This window comes from Dreissena polymorpha, chromosome 2, assembly GCF_020536995.1.
Source record: "Dreissena polymorpha isolate Duluth1 chromosome 2, UMN_Dpol_1.0, whole genome shotgun sequence".
NCBI classification, from domain to species: Eukaryota; Metazoa; Mollusca; class Bivalvia; order Myida; family Dreissenidae; genus Dreissena; species Dreissena polymorpha.
This window is the reverse complement of record NC_068356.1, coordinates 63,400,222-63,420,692: the sequence shown is the minus strand read 5'-3', so window position 1 is coordinate 63,420,692 and position 20,471 is coordinate 63,400,222. Positions and strand designations below refer to the sequence as shown.

Below are 20,471 nucleotides of genomic sequence, written 5' to 3'. Positions count from 1 at the left end.
GAGAGTCAAGGTCATTCAAAGGTCAAGGTAAAATTCAACTTGTCAGGTACAGTAACCTCATGATAGCATAGAAGTATTCCATGCGAGTGTTCCAAGTATGAAAGCAATATCTATGATACTTTAGGGGTAAAGTGAACCAAAACACAAAACTTAACCAAATTTTAAATTTTCTAAGTATAAAGGGCCAATAATGCCGTCCAACTGCCAGTCAGAGTTACATAACTTTGCCTGCACAGTCCCCTTATGAAAGTTAATAAGTTTTGTAAGTATGAAAGCAATAGCTTTGATTACTTAAGGAATAAAATGGACCTAAACACAAAAATTTTCAATTTTCTAAGTATAAAAAGGGCACATAATTCTGTCAAAATGCACGCCTGAGTTATCTTACTTTGCCTGCCCAGTCCCCTTATGATAGTAAGTAAGTGTACCAAGTTTGAATGCAATAGCATTGATACTTTCTGAGAAAGTGGACCTAAACGCAAAACTTAACCGGACGCCAACGCCGACGCAGACGCCGACGCCAAGGTGATGATAATAGCTCATAATTAAAAAAAATAAATAGATGAGCTAAAAACTAAAGGTGATTTCTATAATTTGGAAAGACAAGTCATCGAACGCTTTTTCAAAATCGATTGCCATTTTTAAACCAGGTAAATTATTATCATCAGCATATTTCAGGATGCCATACAGTAACCTTGTGTTTTCACCTTACATTTTATAATCGTCTTGTAGTTCAATTAGTTTTTTTTTATTTGTTTCATTTAATAATTGTTATGAAGTCTTTCAGTTTACTCTATAAATAGATTCGCGGATTTTGTTTAATTTAGCTTTATATGACGAAAATGAAACAGTTTTTCCTCTGATTTCCATCAGTAATGTTTCTAGGAATAGCTGGTCATTGATAACAAATTGTATATAATTATTGTCAATATGTTCAATGTTTTTCAAAGTTATAATTGGGAATACAATATTGTTGTTTAACATTTTTCTATCAAAGTATAATGTAGTTTAAATAGTTATATCCTTAAACAATGTATTGAGAATTTATTTCCTTTTTTCCATGTGCTTTATCTTCAAACGTCATTTCTAGTTCAATAATAGAGTGATCTGATTTATAACATGAATCAATAGTCAATTTTCTTATTTTAGATGACAACAATTTGAAGTAAGGAAAAAAACAAGTCTAGCCTGCTGCAACGGTGTTAGTCTTCTCCATGTATATTGTTGGGTAGAGCCGTTTATATATCTAAAAGTATCAATTATATTGTTATCTCTAATAATATCTTGTAATGTTCTTATTGCATTATTATTTTATAAATCGATGAATAATTTGATAGTCCAAGTTAACATCTTAACACAATTAAAGTCTCCGCATATAATGAATACATCAGTTTGAAATTATGTTAACTTTTCAAAGAGGTTTGTACAAAAGATGGGCGTGTCTTTATTAGGTCCATACAATGAATATAAGTTAAACCTATTGGTCATATATGTTTAATCCAGTAAAATGTAGTTACCTGAAGATCATTTTCAATTATATTTACTGCGATGGTAGGGGTTTTTCTAAACAAGAGGCATATTCCTCTAGAGTTTGATTTACCAAAACGAACGAAGTTAAGATGGCCGCGTTTACGATAGCTTTGATAGTACTGAGCGCATGCGTACGGCTGAAAAGGCGGAGTCATTATCGCGAGATACACTAACGATAATAAACTCCGCCTTGTCAGCCCTACGCATGCGTAATACTATCAAAAGCTTACATTCTTAACCGCACCTTTTCACCCGAACGCATGCGCAGAGTACTAGCATCCCTAATAATAACAAAAAAATCCCTAAAAAACCCTAGTAGGGATTGTTAGGAATTGATCCCTAAAAAAAAATTGTTAGAGATTAATCCCCAAAAGTATTCATCCCTATGCAACCCCTTGTTTGCGGAACAAAATCCCTAACCCCACTGTACTGTACAAAGAATTAATCATACCTCCGCATAGATATCTGCCTGATATAACGTTGCTGATGTATATTTTTATATCATGGTAAACAGGAAGTTCTTTTATCAATCATGTGTGGAGGATGGTCATATTACTCGGAATCAACTATACATAATCATTTTAGTAAAATCGAATCAGATTCAACAAAATAAACAATTTGATACCAAGATGTAATATACTTTAAACACAACATGCAACACAAACAGAAACAAACACATTTTTTTACAATATTAAGCGCGCGTGCTCATGGCGTCATTATTAACACGTCAAACGACAAAAGTCATATTATACCCGCTAAAACTGCAGATTCTTAGCATTTTTTTTCATTATTTCTTTCTTTAAAGTCGGTGACGTAGAGGTATGATAAACAGAAAAACGTGTTACTCTGCCTTTTCTGTGTGTAATATACAAGGCTCGGCACGAATAAATAACGGCTCGGCAAGCCTCGCCGTTATATTATTCGAAGCCTTGCCTGATATATTACAAAACAATCAGGCAGTAACCTGTTATTCTCTATGTATAATTGGTGTGATAAACATAGGCGATGCTTTGCGTGTTTTTCTTTTGAAATATATTTAATCAGGGAACGTTTATGTACAAGTAAGAGCAATTATATAGACATGGTTCGAACGAACCAAACATATTGTTCTAGGCAAAACATTTGAGGATTGGGGCATTCAAAAATCATTGGATTTCAGCGTTATAACATGTTCTAAAGAGATCACAGTATATATTAGCTAAAACCAGCGCAAACAAAACATGAAAACACTGCTGGATACAAAATATAAAGGAAAGATGCCTGCTGCCTGACGTCGCACATTCGCCATTGAATGCATACTTTACGGTGGCATTGCTTGTATTATCGGTGCATGAATACAAGCCACAATTTCCCTCTGTTATATGATGGACGGTCAATTTCCCCGCCAATTTTGTATTCGTAGTTGAATGTGTTTTGTTCAGCTTTGCATCAGTGAAATAGCATTCGAATACATCAGAATATGGGATGCAGCCCACCAAACTTTCGGTTTTATTTTGTTTATTCGTAAAATAAATTGTAAAAACGATTGTCCTGAGGAACATTCAATTATTAAATTATTTCGATCCCTCGACGGTAGAATTTGAACTGAAAATAAAGTACACAAAATAGAATGATACATGGAATAATATGAATTGTTAAAGCGGGTATATAACGATTTTTTATATGTGTTTAAATTGTAATATATTATAAAATATGTTACAATAACACAAAATAGGCAAGAAAAATGATTACATTAAGCCGAATTGCATAAAATGCAGCAAAGACAAATTAAGCGCCCGCGACCGATAGTGACGTACATATTTTCCTACTATAACCGAAGCATTCGTCTTGTATTATAACACCGTTAACTTACGAGGGGTGTTCCAGAAGTTCGTGGATTTTCGCTATAACTTATTAGTTTGCTGGTAAAGTCAATGAAATTTACATATTATACAAACCAATTATCACGGACTTTATATATAAGCTAAAAATGCATGGAATTCCATAAAGCGCGTTTTGAAACGCGTTGCCATAGAGACCTCAGTAACGACATGCGGCGGCACGCGTGTATTTTATTGTAAGTATGAGCGTTACGCGAATTTAAATTTGGTTTAAATGTCGTTGATAAACAAAATTTACGGGCAAATTTCACGTTACAGCAACTAAGTCCTCCTTACAGCCCGGATTCGGCCCCTATGGACTTCCGCGTTTTTCCCGGAAGTTAAATCACAGTTGCGCGGTATTCGCCTTTGCAAGTAAACAGATATTTACAGTTGCAGCAAAGCTAATCGTGTCGCCTTTTGACGCTGACTGGTATAAAGACACTTTTGACAAGTGGATTTCCCGACACATAAAGTGCATTCGCGTTGGAGGTGATTATGTGGAAAAGATTTGACAGTTGTTAACTTCATAACGTCATTGACGTTTAACAGAAACGTTACACGTGCGTCGGTGGTGCGCATTGTGCACATGTTTAAATCTCTGATATATATTATTGTTTTATGTATTTCCATGATATTTGGAGAGTATATTGGAAGGACGAATATTCTTAACATGCCATTTCTTTGTCCATTTATGTTACCAAATGAAAGTTATAGCGAAAATCCACGAACTTCTGGAACACCCCTCGAAAGTTTAGATGCACATCGTACATGTATGGTAAACATGCTGGCGAATTCGGCTGTACAGCCGTTTTCAATTTCAGAATTAAATATCTTGCTTATTTCGCATTTTTCGACACATGTTCTTCTTAACTTTTATTTTAATTTATATTGAAATATATATATAATAAGTTTTTTACACAGTTTATATAAATTCATAAATATTTGACAAAATCGTATATACCCGCTTTAAACGTGATGTAATTGTTGACAGCCACCACAAATTTTCACTGTAAACCGGTCAAACAATTTTGAAAAAAAGGTAAGTAAAAGAATGAAATGCAAAACATAACACTGTCAAAGCTTTTGTTTTGATTACTAATACCGGCAGCGTGCGTAGCAGAAATGAGAATTGAAAGTAGAACTATGTAAATAAATAAATAAACAATACATATACGATAATATAAATAATATATAATGAAAAGATATTTGCTTTCATGGTAATACTGTGACTTATTTTCTTAGTAAATTCAGAATTAATGTTTCAACAGGCGCATTTGCGAGTGTCAATATGGAATATGTCTGACTCAACCTGATAAAATAAATCACGGTATTTGCGGCAGCAAACACTTTTTATTTTTATTAAATTATGTTTTATTATTAGTTTCAAAAAGTTAATTTCTAGTCGTTGAAGGCTCATGCTATTTTAATTGATATGTACTAAACATGTAGTAAGTGGATATAAGAATCAATACATCAGCGCCATGTCGGGTTTTAATGAATGTTTTAGGTGGATAGACTACAACATGTGTTGAGGCTGATACTGACACAACCAAAAGCATAACTTCTATGACTGTGACTTGAATTAAATTTAATTTTGACAACAGTAGCCATTCTTGCCTGAGAGATATGTATAGGGAAGTGTTACCCTCATACTTTTCCATATTTTATCATTTAGCATTTAATTACAAAATTGATGAGCCAAGTATCTTTTATGTTTTATGTCTCAGAAAACAATATGCAATAAACACTTACTGGTAAGTATTGGAATTAACAGAAGCATTTGAATCTGAAACAAATAATCAATATCATCAATCGGTTGTAAGGTACGCAAACAAACCAATAATAACTTATGTGAACAGACTTAAATGGAGATTATAATATACGATTTTTATATGTGTTAAATTGTAATATATTGATACATTTATGTTACAATAACACAAAATAGGCAAGAAAAAATATACATTGAGACGAATTTCATTAAATGCAGCAAAGACAAATTAGCGCCCGAGCCGATTGTGACGAAGATATTTCGTACATATTTTCCTACAATAACCGACGCATTCGTCTTTTATTGTTATCGGAGTTAGTGTTCGTGTGTCGTATGAATAGATATCGTTGCAGGAAATTAAAATGATCCGTAAAAGTAAATTTAGAGTCATATCGTACATATCATACATGCATGATATACATGCTGACGAAATTCGACTGTACAGACATTTTCGATTTCAGAATAAAATATCTGGCTAATTTCGCATTTTTTGACACATGTTCTTCTAACTTTATTTTTATTTATATTGAAATATATGTATATTATGTAAGTTTGTTTACACATTTTATATAAATTCATAAGTATTTGACAAAATCGTATAAATCTCCCTTTAACTCACGTATATATATTGTATTAAATAAAACATACACGTTTTGGACGTTTTTTTGACATACTCGACATTAATTGGTAAGAAATTAATTAAAAACACACAAATCGTACCCGCAATTTACTAATAAAGCCCATCATGTGTATGGCTGTTGTGCAACACGCTGATTGGAATTATTGCGTGAATAGTGATTCAATAGTGTGACACACTGTTCGTCAAATCCTGAAATGTAAAACAAGTTTCCTATATAAACAGTTATTAAGTATAAAATACATTTATGAAATATTAATTAAATAAGAATGTAGTTCTATTATCTACACAACGATGCAAAGTAAGTGTTGTTTATTTGAAACTAAACGATGGCTGAGTTTAGTAAATTTTGTATTATTATGCATTTACAAGCTTAATGTGGTCACTGCATTCAACACAGAATGCACTTTGATTATTCCCTTAATGTTTATTTATGGCGTCGATGGCACTTTAAATTGTTTTAGATCACCTGATGATACAGAGCTTTTAGTCCTAAATTGTTGAGATTTGTGAGCTGTGTATTACATGCATTAATGTATTTCCTTTGCCTAAACCCCTAAACATTTTTTTTTAAAGGAATTGTATTTGAATGACCTCTTTCGAAGTTGTTCAAATCATTCCAGCTAATTGCATATATGGATCGACAGAGCTCAAACATTATTTAAAATAAAAAATATAAGTGTGAAACATATTCTAGTGGACCTCTACTTGGTCTGTTTAAATCACGTCCCTAAGGTCGCATTTTGCCTCGCCCCAGGGGTCATATAATTCAGTAAATACGTTGCAAATCCTCTTAAATGAAAGTTTGCTAAATATTCGGTGTGTCACAATCTATGGTGGTCTTTTCCATAGTGTATGTAAAAATGCCTATTGGGTCAAAGTTGACCCTGCTGACAGTTTATATGTTTTTCTTCAATTTATTCAATGAACATTAAAACATCTCAAGGAAGAGAAGTTTTGTATATAACATGAAACATTTTATGGTAGCCCTTTTCAAGTTTGTAAAAGTTTGACCATGGGGTAAAACTGGGCACGCACAGGTGTCAAAAGGTTTATAGAGACTTGCTAATCAAATACTTCAACAAGAGCACCGCTTTGCGGGTGCTGACCGCTCATCTATTTTTCTTTTTTAAGGTGAATGGACCTATCTCAATACTTCAATCACAATGAAGGGGAGGGGTGGTGTGGAGAAAGGTGTAATAGTGAGGGTGTTGGTGGTCATTTATTACATATTCTTTCCAAAAATAAGAAAAAAAATGCAAAAAAAAAATTTTTGTGGGGGGGGGGATTCTTGGGTTGGATGGTTGGACGGTCTTTCAAAAATAAAATAATAAAAATAAATATTTGTGTTTTGTAATCATGTTTAAAAAAAATATTTTTTTTGGGGGGGGGGGGGGCGGAGGGGTGGCGGGTCGGGGGGATTTAGTGTGGGTGTGTGGTCATTTATTAGATGATCTTTAAAAATAAATGGAAAATAACTTTTTTTTTTTGGGGGGGGGGGTAATTCTGGAGTGGGGCGTGGGGGATGGTTTGGGGGAGTCTATTGTGGTATGTCAGGTAAGAGTTGTTTTGTCAAAGTATCAATCAAATCTGATCATAAATAAGAAGTTTTGGCAATTTTAGCAAAATTAAATAATATGACCTGAGAGTCAAGGTCATTCAAAGGTCAAGGTAAAATTCAACTCGCCCGGTACAGTACCCTCATGATAGCATCAAAGTATTTGAAGTTTGAAAGCAAAAGCCCTGATACTTTAGAAGTAAAGTGGATCTAAAAACAAAATTTAACCATATATTCAAAGTTACTAAGTCAAAAAAGGGCTATAATTCCGTCAAAATGACAACCAGAGTAAAGCAAATTGTCCTGTACTGTCCCATTATGTTAGTTTGCGAGTGTTCCAAGTATGAAAGCAATATCTATGATACTTTATGAGTAAAGTGGACCAAAACACAACACTTAACCACATTTTCAATTTTCTAAGTATATAGGGCCCATTATTATGTCAAAATGCCAGTCAGAGTTACATAACTTTGTCTGCACAGTCCCATTATGATAGTTAGTAAGTGTTGCAAGTATGAAAGCAATAGCTTTGATACTTTAGGAATAAATTGGATTTAAACACAAAACTTAACCAAATTTTCAATTTTCTAAATATAAATAGGGCACATAATTCTGTCATTATGCCAGTCAGTGTTACATAACTTTGCCTGCACAGTCCCGTTATGATAGTTAGTAAGTGTTGCTAGTATGAAAGCATTAGCTTTGATACTTAAGGAATAAAATGGACCTAAACACAAAACTTAACCAAATTACCATTTTCTAAGTATAAAAGGGCACATAATTCTGTCAAAATGCACGCCAGAGTTAGCTAACTTTTCCTGCCCAGTCCCCTCATGATAGTAAGTAAGTGTACCAAGTTTGAATGCAATAGCTTTGATACTCTATGAGAAAAGTGGACCTAAACACAAAACTTAACCGGACGCCGACGCGGACGCAGACGCCGACGCCAAGGTGACGACAATAGCTCATATTTGAAAAAATAAAAAATAGATGAGCAAATAAATCATGACCCTGGTGTAAATTTGGTCCCGCCCTAGGGGTGACTTGTTTTCCTTCAATTGATAGGTTTGTTATTAAACATGTTAGATTTACGAGTTATCCGCTAAGTTTTTTTTAAATTATGCCCCTGGGTCAAATTTGGTTATGCCCCTGGGTCAAAGTATTTATATATGTTGACTTACAGTGTCTATAGTCTTATATATTTGGCACCTTAAAATATATTCAACTTTTATCTCAAAAGTTTTTGTTTCAAATTACTTTTTCAATCTTATTCTTTAGTGCCGAGGGTAAGGTATTTAATACTTGTTGTGTGACATCATATGGTGGTCCCTTGATATGTTTCTGTTTTAAAATTAATCAACTGGGGAAACGTGTACCCACGATATGAGTTTTTGAAAAAAGATTATTGTAAACACTTGTTTCTGATATTGTTTCATTCCATATTAAATTAGTGTCGAAGAGTAAAATAAACCTATATAACAGCCACAGTTATAACACAAACATAACAAAATCTGCACATATCAATTTAGTTTCTTCATAAATAATTGAGCGATAGAGGACATTTAAGCCCTTCAAATTATAATTTGACGTCACTAAAACGCACGTGTGAATGCTTTCCCCAATGAGAAATCGGATTATATATTTAAATAGTTCTAGTATACAGGCACAATAAAAGGTAAATTTGTATTGCATATGCGAATATACCTTATATTTTATTCAACATGAAAATAAATAATCTTATTAAATGCTTTAGATAAAATACACAAGTATTCTTAAAAGATATACATTAATAACCAGTATTGTTTTTTTCACTAATATTTTTAAACTTGCAAAATAAGTCTACAATGCAGTACACACACATTACTTTAGACATTCCAAAAATATCAAATGAGAAATAAATCATTTAACACTATAAAAACTAAGCATTTAGTAACATTTTATTTTAACTTATACAATAATAAAGTTAAATATAATGTACAACCTGAAGAGGAACAACAAAGCTGTTGTCAAGCACATATACATCGTTTTCGTATGTGATTTAGAATGACCAATTTATTTATAAAGATATCAAACTGAAAATAAATGTTCGCCAACATGAATTGACAATGCAGAGATGATAATGTTCTACATTTGAAATATAATATAATTATTTCCCTGTGTACTTTAAACCTATTGTTTTCATATATTACTTACAAACAGTTAATAATTAATAATAGTGTGTATGTGATGAATAGTAGAAGTTTCAAGTTAAAGTAATTTATGAAGTATGCATCCACTTATAAGTTTTAAGAAATGGTTAGTTTCACGTCTGTTGATCCGGAAGTTCTGATGTAAGCATAGTTTCGCAAGGCAATCGCATGTACAACAGCACTTATTTAAAAGATCACACAATGACAATATGCTACAAATTTCCAAACTTAAATAGCAATCCCAATTATTCAAAATCAATTAACGTTGTCGTGAGGCGGAGTTATAGGTTTGCTAAATTCGACATCTAGCCCGAAAATGTTTTGAAGTGTTTTTATTTATGTAGTGATAACTTATGCATTGTCGAAAATCTCTGCTAAAATCAATCCAATTTTTTCCCAGAAGCTCTTTCTTGTAGTTTAATTGTATGTACTTAACCATCCATAGTAAATAATCATCTGATAAGAATGTAGTTGAATAGCATTAAACGGTCATATTATCTCCACACCATACACATGCTTAGTAATATATTAAATATAAGAATTACACTAAAAAACATTTTTAATGTAAACTTTGAAATCCAGGTGGTCCTTTAATCGGTAATTTGAGCAACAAAAACTATGTTCTGGAATAAATAAACACAAGATCCTTAATATATCCCAAATGCGCAAATTAAAACAACTAACGTGATATGGTGTGCCTTCAGAATGCTATTAATCCGAGTTTCAAATCGTCATCTTTTCTAGAAAATGTCTACGTTTGTGCAATAGAAAAAACAGATATATTCCGATGATTTAAGAACATATGCAAACATATGTATTTATGGTTTTAAATATGTTAGTTTTGTAATCCAAAGCAAAACTACAACAATATATTGCGTGCAAAGCGCTTACACCACGTACCAATCAACATACAGTAACGATACCACTGTCATAAGAATGTGTGCGTATTCAAGTAACACAGTTATACACTAGAAATTTTGAACCGACATCATAACAACATACCATCAGTCACTCGGGTGAAACAATTGGTGCAGCGTTGCCGTCTACTTTCGTTTGCTGAATGGTTTCGATTTTAATAACGGTTTTTTTTTTTTTTTTATAAAAAAATGTTTCGAGTATTTATCCGCAAAAGCACGCAATGTTATGTCGATTGTAATAGGTATTGCGTTTGTTGCAATGAAGAACACACTGATTGAGCTCGATTTAAAATAAATACTTATGTGGGACTTATTTTTCACATGGAGTTTTTGGAACTTTGAGTAGTACCCATTTACCTATAAACGCTAAAAGCGTTAAGGAAGAAATGGGTATTTCCCCCAGAACGAACACATATCCTGTTTGTTTTCAACACATTTCCCGTTTTCCACGAAACATTCAACGATACAAATTGTGATCTTTATGAAGTTGACATTCTTTGGAAATTAGTTGCAAATATGTTGATTGGTCTGAAGGTTAAGCACCGTGTATCATATTGCATCATATCTTCGTGCATCTGGTTTTAGGCAAAGAAAGCTGCTTTTTAATACTATGAATGTACATATTTTAGTTTACAAGAAAACAACTTCACGTTTTTAAGTCTGTTTCGATCTACATGCAAAGAGTTGTGATATGACCATAGATGGCGTGGACTTTATCGAACCCAGGTCTGTGCTTTGAACAACTGTTGTAAAGGACCAATATCTCATGTCGCATACCATATGTAAATTCTTTGAAAACATTGCACATCCAAACTCCCAAGCAGGGCCTATTGTGACCCTAGCAACATAGTTTGAATCCAATTAATGCAGGTATGATACATAATAGGACGTTCCGAAACGTCTCTTTAACTCATGTAACCACTGGGACTCGGCCATTTTTGAACTAATCGAATAATTTGAATGAACATAGACTATATGGGATATTTCATATTTAAATTTTCACTCATCCTGCACTCGCCATTTAAATATGCGTCAATTAAATGTAACAATCGGCGTATATGATTAAAAACTGTCTGAAAAGCAAGTAACGTATTACGTATCTCTGTAAAGAAAGCGAAAATTAGACTTCATGTGCAGCATCACTTCATTCTTCCTCGAGGAAAGCGTGAGCTTAAATAGTGTTGTCTTGAATAAAAACTTCGTTGCTCAGAAAACCCTTAGAATTCTGTTGATTAAACAAATGGAAGTGCATTATAAACAAATGTGGAGATAGGTCAGTATTGATGTGTGCATGTACCGTTATTGATACAACTTCACGTCGGAACGGGGTATATTCGGCTACCTGAGCGTTGATAAGCTTATACGATTACCAAGAAAAATTCAAATGACAGGTCACATCATGTCTTTGATTTTGCGTAAGTGGGATTATTAATTGTCGTATTATACAAGCCTTAATGTGATGTTCAACAAAGGCACAAACATCTTGACCTAATTCGATTTAGTTATGAACTTTTGAATCATGAATTGCGGTTAAAACTGAAATTAAACGTGTGTGAACAATGTCAAAAAACGTTTGAGCTCTGTTTTCGGAATATATATGCTTTTAGAAAAGAAATTTAATTCAATGACAGATGATTTAACTGGTCAGAAGATAAGTGTTTTTAAATAATATTTTTTCAATTGTCCTGTAGGACGACAGCCTTTGGGAAATGTATTCGTCCTTTCAAGATTTAATTCGTCAATACGAGCCGACGACAGAAATGTTTGTCGTATAATATTTGACGACAGCTTGACAACAATGTTACACACAAAATATATTTCAGTCCTGCTCCTTACGGGTTTGGAACTGAAGCTATTAAGCTATTTTTAGACAACGATGCCTACAGGAGAGTAGACGACACATAAAACTCTGTACATGTAGTTTATTCTGCTTGCCCTGCATGATTTATATAGAATATATTCTTATGACAATAAGCAAACACTCATGTTTTTCAATTAGTCATTCAGCTGATTTTTAATTATAATACAATTAAATCTCAAATCTAGGAGTTTACTGGCTTCTTTGGCAGAGGCCCCGTAGTTGTGTGGCCAGACTTGTGTCTAGTTTCTTTAACATAATAATGTGTTTAATCATTTTTCTGGCCAATTTATTACACCGAATAAAGAATGTAGTTCTCTAGCGATCTGTTTGGTGAACATTTCGTCTCGGAAGTATTCAGTGGTTATTAAGGTCAGGACTTCTGTGACTGAGTAATGTCATGTCGCCTAAAATGACAAATAGTCTCAGCTTCATACCTCGCTTCCATTATATTGTATCGGGGTATGTTTCAGTTTATTTACTCTTAAAGAAACTTGAGAAATGAGACAAAATTCTTTCTTGGACACTTGATACATCTTATCCATTTAGTCGAGGAATGTCAGTTGTCTTTCTTTTCACACATGATCCAAGTAGGTTTAACCTTACCAACATTGCAACATGATTTTAGGACAATGTCCTGAAGATGAATAACTATCACGCCATAGTCCATAGCCTTTATGGCTTAATTGTTACTTACTCAACATCGTATTTGCTTCAATCCGCCTGAATAATGAAGTTTTATATCTAGGATTATGTGAGTTTGATACCGTTAAGACATGGGCCTTTGAGAATAATAATACTATTTGCCCATGCCTTAAAACCATTTCAAAATCATCCAGATAGGGGCAGCCTTTCTTTTCATAAAATACCGTAAGGTCATGATTGTAGGACGTAGTGAACTGAAATCATGTACTACTGTAGTCTTCCCATTCACATTTTCATTCAAGATGTCCATAAAAAGCAGTTATGTCACAACCTTATGTTTAAGATCCTCTGCAGCTCTCACTGTGTTTGTACCAACAAGTTCATTAATTTACACATCTGCGTTCCGTCTTGCTGTTTCAAGCCCCTGTATAATACTATCTACCAGACGGTGATCATTCCCATGTTTTTGCTGTACAATATCTTCAAATTTATATTGCAGTTTACCATTTAAGTCCGTTGTTCCACATAAATGCTTACATATCTTGTGGATTTCAAATCATTTGCAACTTCATCTTCAAAACATCAGAACAACAATCAAATTCTGCACACGCTTCTGAGTACTTCAAATTGATTTTCTGCAGCTGCATAATGTATTGAACACTGTCTATTATATTTGGAAGATTAACTTGCCATGTTTGTTTAATGTTTGGCAATGGGTGTCTGGTCTTGTCATTTTTGGAACATAATATACGTATACCGAAGAAAAAAGTCCGTTACTGCAACTAACCACTTTGCAACCAGATTCTGCATTCGCAAACAAAATAGCTCCGATCGCATGGTATTAGTATTAATGCGCCACAAAAACACTGTGACGAAGGACATCGGTATTTTCGTTGCAAAAATTGACCAATTAGACGATGCCAAAGCTATCGGAATTTTTTTGATTTTTTAATAATACATATTGCGAAGAGGAATGCGTCCGCCCGGCTAGTTCAGTCGGTAGAGCACGAGACTGTTAAACTCGGGTTCTTGTGTTTGAGTACCACATTGGGTGATACTTTCTCCCTATTATTGAATGGATTTACTTAATCCTTGGACAGAACACCCCTTTTGCAAAGACCTTTCTGTTGACTTTTTTATCTTGACCCCTGGTTGACATTGACCTTTAGAATCCAATTGCTAAAAAAACTAACATTTGCCGTATCTTACTTGATACTGAATGGATTTACTTTATACTTTGTCACACACGGAGGCCCGTGTTCTTAGGCAAGAACGATAAAGAAACTTTACTGTACTAATTAGAAATTACTGTTATTCTTGTCTTTATCAAATTTATGTCAAGTTTGGAACTGGGTTGACTTTTTTTACCTAGAACCTGGTTGAAATTGATCTTTATTATTCAATTGCTCAAAAACAAACATTTGTCGTATCTTACTTGATACTGAATGGATTACTTAATACTTAGACACACAAGGAGGCCCGTGTACATAGGCAAGAACGATCTTGAAACCTTACTGTTCTAATAAGAAATTACTGCAATGCTTATCTTTATCAAATCTGTCAAGTTTGGAACTGGGTAAGTGTATTATATCTTCGCAGTTTAGCTATCAATTGGCAAATACATGTACGAGAATGACTTGTTTTAAAAAGCAGCATTTAACATTTAACCCCAACAGTTAAATCATTTAATGTCGACAGCCTGTCACACTTCCTTACTTCCATCTATTTTCTTCAAAAAGGTGATTGGATGGCATCACGATGTAAAGTGTTTTAACGACAACAAAACTTGAGCAAAGTCACCCCACCAGTACTTTGAGTACTGTGATTATACTTACGTCGTATTTACATTTAGAGTACAATTCTAACGATTTACACAAAATATGAGGTTTATTTCCCTAAACTACACATGTATAAAAGGGTATACTCTATAATAATCAAAAATGGCATATGTAATCATTAAGTAAAACAATGCGCACATGATCATGATTACTTATTTAATACAATATTATTATTATATACAATACTGTTGTATTTCAATGTTGTACTATGTACTAGCTTTGTAAATCTCAATTGGCTCTGATGGTGGAGTGATCGTGCACCACTGCATTATGCTGTCAAATGTCATATGTCTATCGTGAAAATATGAATATGTTAATACCAAATATAGATGGCTTGTCGATTTGACGGATGGTTTTTTAAATGGCTTATTGTCCATTAGTGAACAATTAGACAATTTAACAGTTAGTATTAAATCAATGAGTAATTCGGTTTTCATGTCTATATAATGATGTCTCTTAATCACTCTTTGTACAATCTTTTACAAAACGTGATAAAAGGCAATGGTTATATAATGGTTGCAAAATATATAAAACATGCATCTTATACAAGACGAAAGGTCAACATATAAATTAACGTACATCACTCTTTTAAATGCTTGTTACTTAGTCTGTACTTTATATATTATTTGATTTGTGTCTTGTTCTTTAAAAACACTTCTTGAACAAACTGACCACTGATTTATTTTTTTCAAGCAAATTATTTTCTATGTTTTATATATTGATTAAAACGCTTGTCTTGTCTCCTAGATTCGATGAATAAATGAAAGGTTAGACATATTATGGGAGGCCCACGCGCGTTATATAAGATTTGGCGTCATAATCGAGCACGTTATATCGGATTTACCGTGCATATGGTACATTTATAATCTTAAAATACAAACTTAAATCTAAAATCTAAAATTGAGAATATCTACTCTTGAAGTTTATATAATAGTTTTAAATGTTACATTTACCATATATTATTAATCTGATATTACATTTCCATAATTTTTATGACAATATTTTCTCATACACGATTATGTACTCTTAAAACTATGTATATATGGCGTGTTCTGAAACGTATGGTGCTAATTTGGCAAGCCTCATAAAGAGAAAACTTATTTGAAATGACGTCGCTAAACTAGCGCTTTATTTTGTTTAAATTGCCTGATGTATTCTGTGATTTTAGTGTGTAGCGTATTTAAGTAATATAAAATTCTGCACAAAATGGCCATTGAAACAATTGTCTATCAAATAAATGGTTGATTTTGACCGTTTAGTTTTAATGAGCTGACTTATTACTCCCCTTTTAACAACTTTGGCCATGGCTATTTTATAGCAACAAAAATACTGCAACACATGTTGATACCTATGTTTGCTTGAAGCTTATAATATCATTTGGATTTAACTTGCATGTGATCAAGGTAAGTGTTATTCTTTTTATCAATTATTAATTACAAAAACAACATATATACAAATGAAACGAAAGTAAACAAAGGCTACCGTGATCTTTCTTAGTTCCTATTTTTGTTTAAATTTTTACGGGCAAAAGCCCGCGTAACGGGCGTTGATTGATTTATACATATGGAAATTTAGACAAACAATAGGCATAGGGTATTCATCTGAAAAAAAAAATTGCCACGCGACAAATATTTTCGCGATGCTATTTATCTCCCCTGAACACTCATATTGTCCCATGTTTTGCATCCGTTTGTTTTCTTTTACCCGGCCATCAGTGGGTATAAGCCATAGGCTGGTTCACTACATACAGTGACAGTCTATACCAAGCACAGTTTTCCTAAACATTACCCGCCTTAAATGTTTGCCTGAAACTCCGATTTCTTTCCAATTTAGTTGATCTTTTCGATTTCCTATTGTAATTATAATCCTAAAAAATCACAAACGCTTGTTAAAAAATGATTTGTTTTAAACATTATAGTCGGCATCTATATTCTTGCAATATTCTCGCAGTATTTCAAGAACGACACCCTAATGTTAACTTGTCAGAATTCGTGACGCATTTACCATTCGCTCTCAGAAAGCAGTTTTACCCGTGATCATGAGCAATTCGGGTAAGTTGTGGTTGTTATCCATCAGACACACATTTATTTACAAAATTTAACGATATTCCGATTTAATTTTTAAGTCTTTTAGCTTATTTTCAACGTATGTTTACCTCGTCTGCTCGCACTTTGCCGATATCCCGAAAGGTAACATATCATATAAAGTTGTGGCCTAAAACCACAAAATCTAATACCGTTGGATTTTCGTATCAAAATCTTTCAGTACAAATCTTCCAGATTCAAAATCAACAAAAAACACGACATTTATAAATTGTCTGCATCATTTATCAAATTTTAAGATATTTGTTGGTGTTCCGTTTTAAGAAGCTGTTCTGCAAAGGCAAGAGCTGGGCATCGCACAAGCCATTCTATCGAGCAAATCTGTCAGTTTTGGTTTCCGGAAATCAACAAAGGAGGGATTCATGAACTATCAAAGTTTCCAAGCTATACACACAGTTATTAGCTGTGGTGATCTTATTGTATTGGTTCTGTTGGTTTACTATGATGGAACATGTGTGAACTTTTATAGAACTTTGAAAAGTCTATATCTGCCTAACTATAAACGAAAATCAGCTATGGCATTATAAGATCAGATGTGCAAAGATCGTCAAAGGGTTGTTAAATTATCAATTTGAAGGCAATTATGCTGAAGAAATATGAAGGTTCCAATCCAATTTTAGTCTGTATATCGACAAGTGTCTGCCAATAAATGTCAAACTAGTTATACACAACTTACCACAAGTATGTAAAAGCACTAAGTACCTGTTTTGATTATTTTTAGTAAGATAGTGCAATTCTAAATAGTAGCAAATAGCTTGTTTACTAAATGCATTATGTCATTAATATGATTTCGTATTTATTGTGTAATTAATAAATTGGTTGTAACTTGTTTTTCCACGATGAATGTTTTATGCGCTAGTTCAGATCCAGCATTGGTAATCTTTTAAAAGGTAATAACATGTTACTTCATTGTTTCCACAGTTTTTCAAAAGAGAACATCACTTTGTAATTTCATATACGTAAATATTCTTGTAAGTTGATGACAGTGTTTTAGTAATTTACTTATTGTGTAACTATTATTTTATGTGCAAATAAATGATGTGAATTTTTTGTATCCCCACATAATACCACACACTTTTTTATATATGTACTGAATATATATATACTAACATCATTTACATGCTTCTGCTAGCGGCTTAGCCAAGAAGACAATGACTGACATATGAATAAGCTCATATGATTACTGATAATCTATGTTTTATTATATGTGTGATTTGAATGTTTAAATACAAAAATATTGATGATATAACATTATGTTTATTTGCATTATATATACAGCTACAAACCAAGTGTATGCAGCTTAGACTGTGATTAATGAATTGCAACAAAATGGCTAGTTTTTTAGTTGCGACAAAATTTAAACTATCCGACAATAGTTTGCGAAAGAAAATAAGAACCCTGCAAGATACCTGTATTTATGAAATATTTTAATTGCAAAACTAGTATGCTGTCATTCTGCCCCACATAATTATACATTGATAATACAAAACAATCCTGTCAATCACAATTGATTTGACACATCACATTATTTTGAATATGTTAAATCAGTGTATGATAAAATCAACTGCTTTAGCAAGCTTAAGTTGAATTGAGACATTTGATGAAAAAAATTGTTGCCTTGGTAGGAACAGTACTTAGTGTCTTTAGGGTGATCTAAAGAACGCTTCCACTTAAGTGATCAATACAGAGACCTCCCAATGACTAAGCAGACACAATATCCACTATACCGCAGCCACCGAACCAGCTATAAATGCATGCGGCTAGAAAACACACACAATTATGAGATGCTAGCACTTAAAACTAGGAACATGTTACTCGTTTGAAGATTGAATTTTTTGGATGCATTACTTTATTATTGAAACAATTGTAATATTTTGATCACAATAATGTCCATATATTTATTTAAAATACATGGTTATCACAAAAGCTTTTGCCCGTAAATTAGGTAGCACCTTTAATTATATTTATGTAATAAATGAAGTGCGTCAATGGTTTCTTATTATTGAATGAGAAATTCTATCGGGTAATAATAGATGTTTCCCACCTAAATGTGTCAATAATTAAATCACATTTTCTTTTTGAAAAATTTCCTTTCATGAAATTCTCCTTCAGTAATTGTATGTTGCTGTTTTAGTGAAATTTGACGTTTATGTTGCCAAGTATGATGTCCTTAATTTGCTTAAATTCATGACAACTGATTACATCTTATTTTTGTCTAAGCACAGAATCACATCAGACAAGCAAGCTGGAAGAGTAAAAACCAAACCGGGTCTCTGTGCAGAAGATGTTAATGAAAATATTACCTATTTGAGAAGAAGTTTGATAACTTATTGTATACCACTCCACCAGCAAACACAAATCATCTTTGCTCAATGCCTGTGATATAAGGGGAGGAAAAGGAACACTGTGCAAAAGCAGCGATTTCCCTTCTATCCCACTTGCAGATGTAACAATGCAAACAATATGCAACTATTACAATTTCATATTACAGTTTGTTGCTGTAACATTTTAAAATCACTAGTAGTATATGATATTGTGCCATGAAAATGATAGATTTAACAGTAACTTCAGCACGTTATCACTCATATTTATATAATATGATTGAATGTAGAAGGCATTTTACCTCTACTCACTTTATTATGCACTTTAATAAATTAAATTTATAATTCATTCTACAATAGCGACTTAATTTAACTGCATGGATTTTTTTCTAAATGGTTACCATGGTAGCCATAAAGTTTTAATAATTGTCATGTCGTTAACCCTTTAACATGTGTGATTCCTGAATCTGTTGTTGCTTGATAGGTTTTATGATAGCAATGTGTTAAATTAATTGTAACATTCAATAAACATCTAACAAATCAGAGAAAAGTATGTTTGTCTACCTAGGTACATTATTATAGGATATGTTTTGAATTCTTTATAAATTTATATCGAGGGGTTAGAGCCAGAACGTGGAAAGCGCACTTTTTTATCAAAAATCATTTTTTGCACGTTCAAAAAGCTATTCAAATACTCTTCAATTTGCACTATTCCCTGAAATCATATCTTGAATACAACGTAGTATATCCGACAGAACCAAGGTGCACTAAGTGCTTATCGACAAATCCCTTTTTTGCCAGAATGCTTTATATCCTTTTCATGACTGCAAGAAAGCTTTAATAGCACTTAAGTCTGTTTGGCACAATATGTTTTCACACATATTGAGAGGTTATACATGTGCCAAAAGAATTTAAGTGCACTTAAATCATTTTAACATAAGCCAGTTGTGCCCCTTATTCATAGTAAAAAAATAAATATGAAGCCCTCACCTTGTAAAGGAATTACTGTATCTGGTTTATATCAACAGGAAACACAAACTATTGTGCTAATGGGTAATTAGATAGGGAGAAATATGACTTTATCGGTGTCTATGTTGATAAAAGACACTGTTCTCCCACTAAGATGGTAAAATAATATAATTGTTTCAACACATTTCTCATTGAAAGTTCTTTCTTACAGAAAGAAGATGTTTTCAAAGAAAACTACTTTTACAGTAAAAGGTAAGATTTTTAGGTATTATATTTG

At 32.9% G+C, this 20,471-nt stretch overlaps 1 protein-coding gene and 1 long non-coding RNA gene across 2 annotated transcripts in view; one reads left to right on the top strand and one right to left on the bottom strand.

Moving 5' to 3' along the window:
• Positions 1-20,471, top strand: part of LOC127867317 (transient receptor potential cation channel subfamily M member-like 2) — a 418,942-nt gene that overhangs the window by 262,277 nt on the left and 136,194 nt on the right. The window lies entirely within an intron of this gene.
• The window catches only part of LOC127867329 (uncharacterized), a 58,006-nt gene continuing 43,417 nt past the window's right edge, over positions 5,883-20,471 (bottom strand). Inside the window, exon 3 of the long non-coding RNA XR_008043441.1 lies at positions 5,883-5,989. This is a non-coding gene — a long non-coding RNA (uncharacterized LOC127867329). The remainder of the gene's footprint in view (positions 5,990-20,471) is intronic.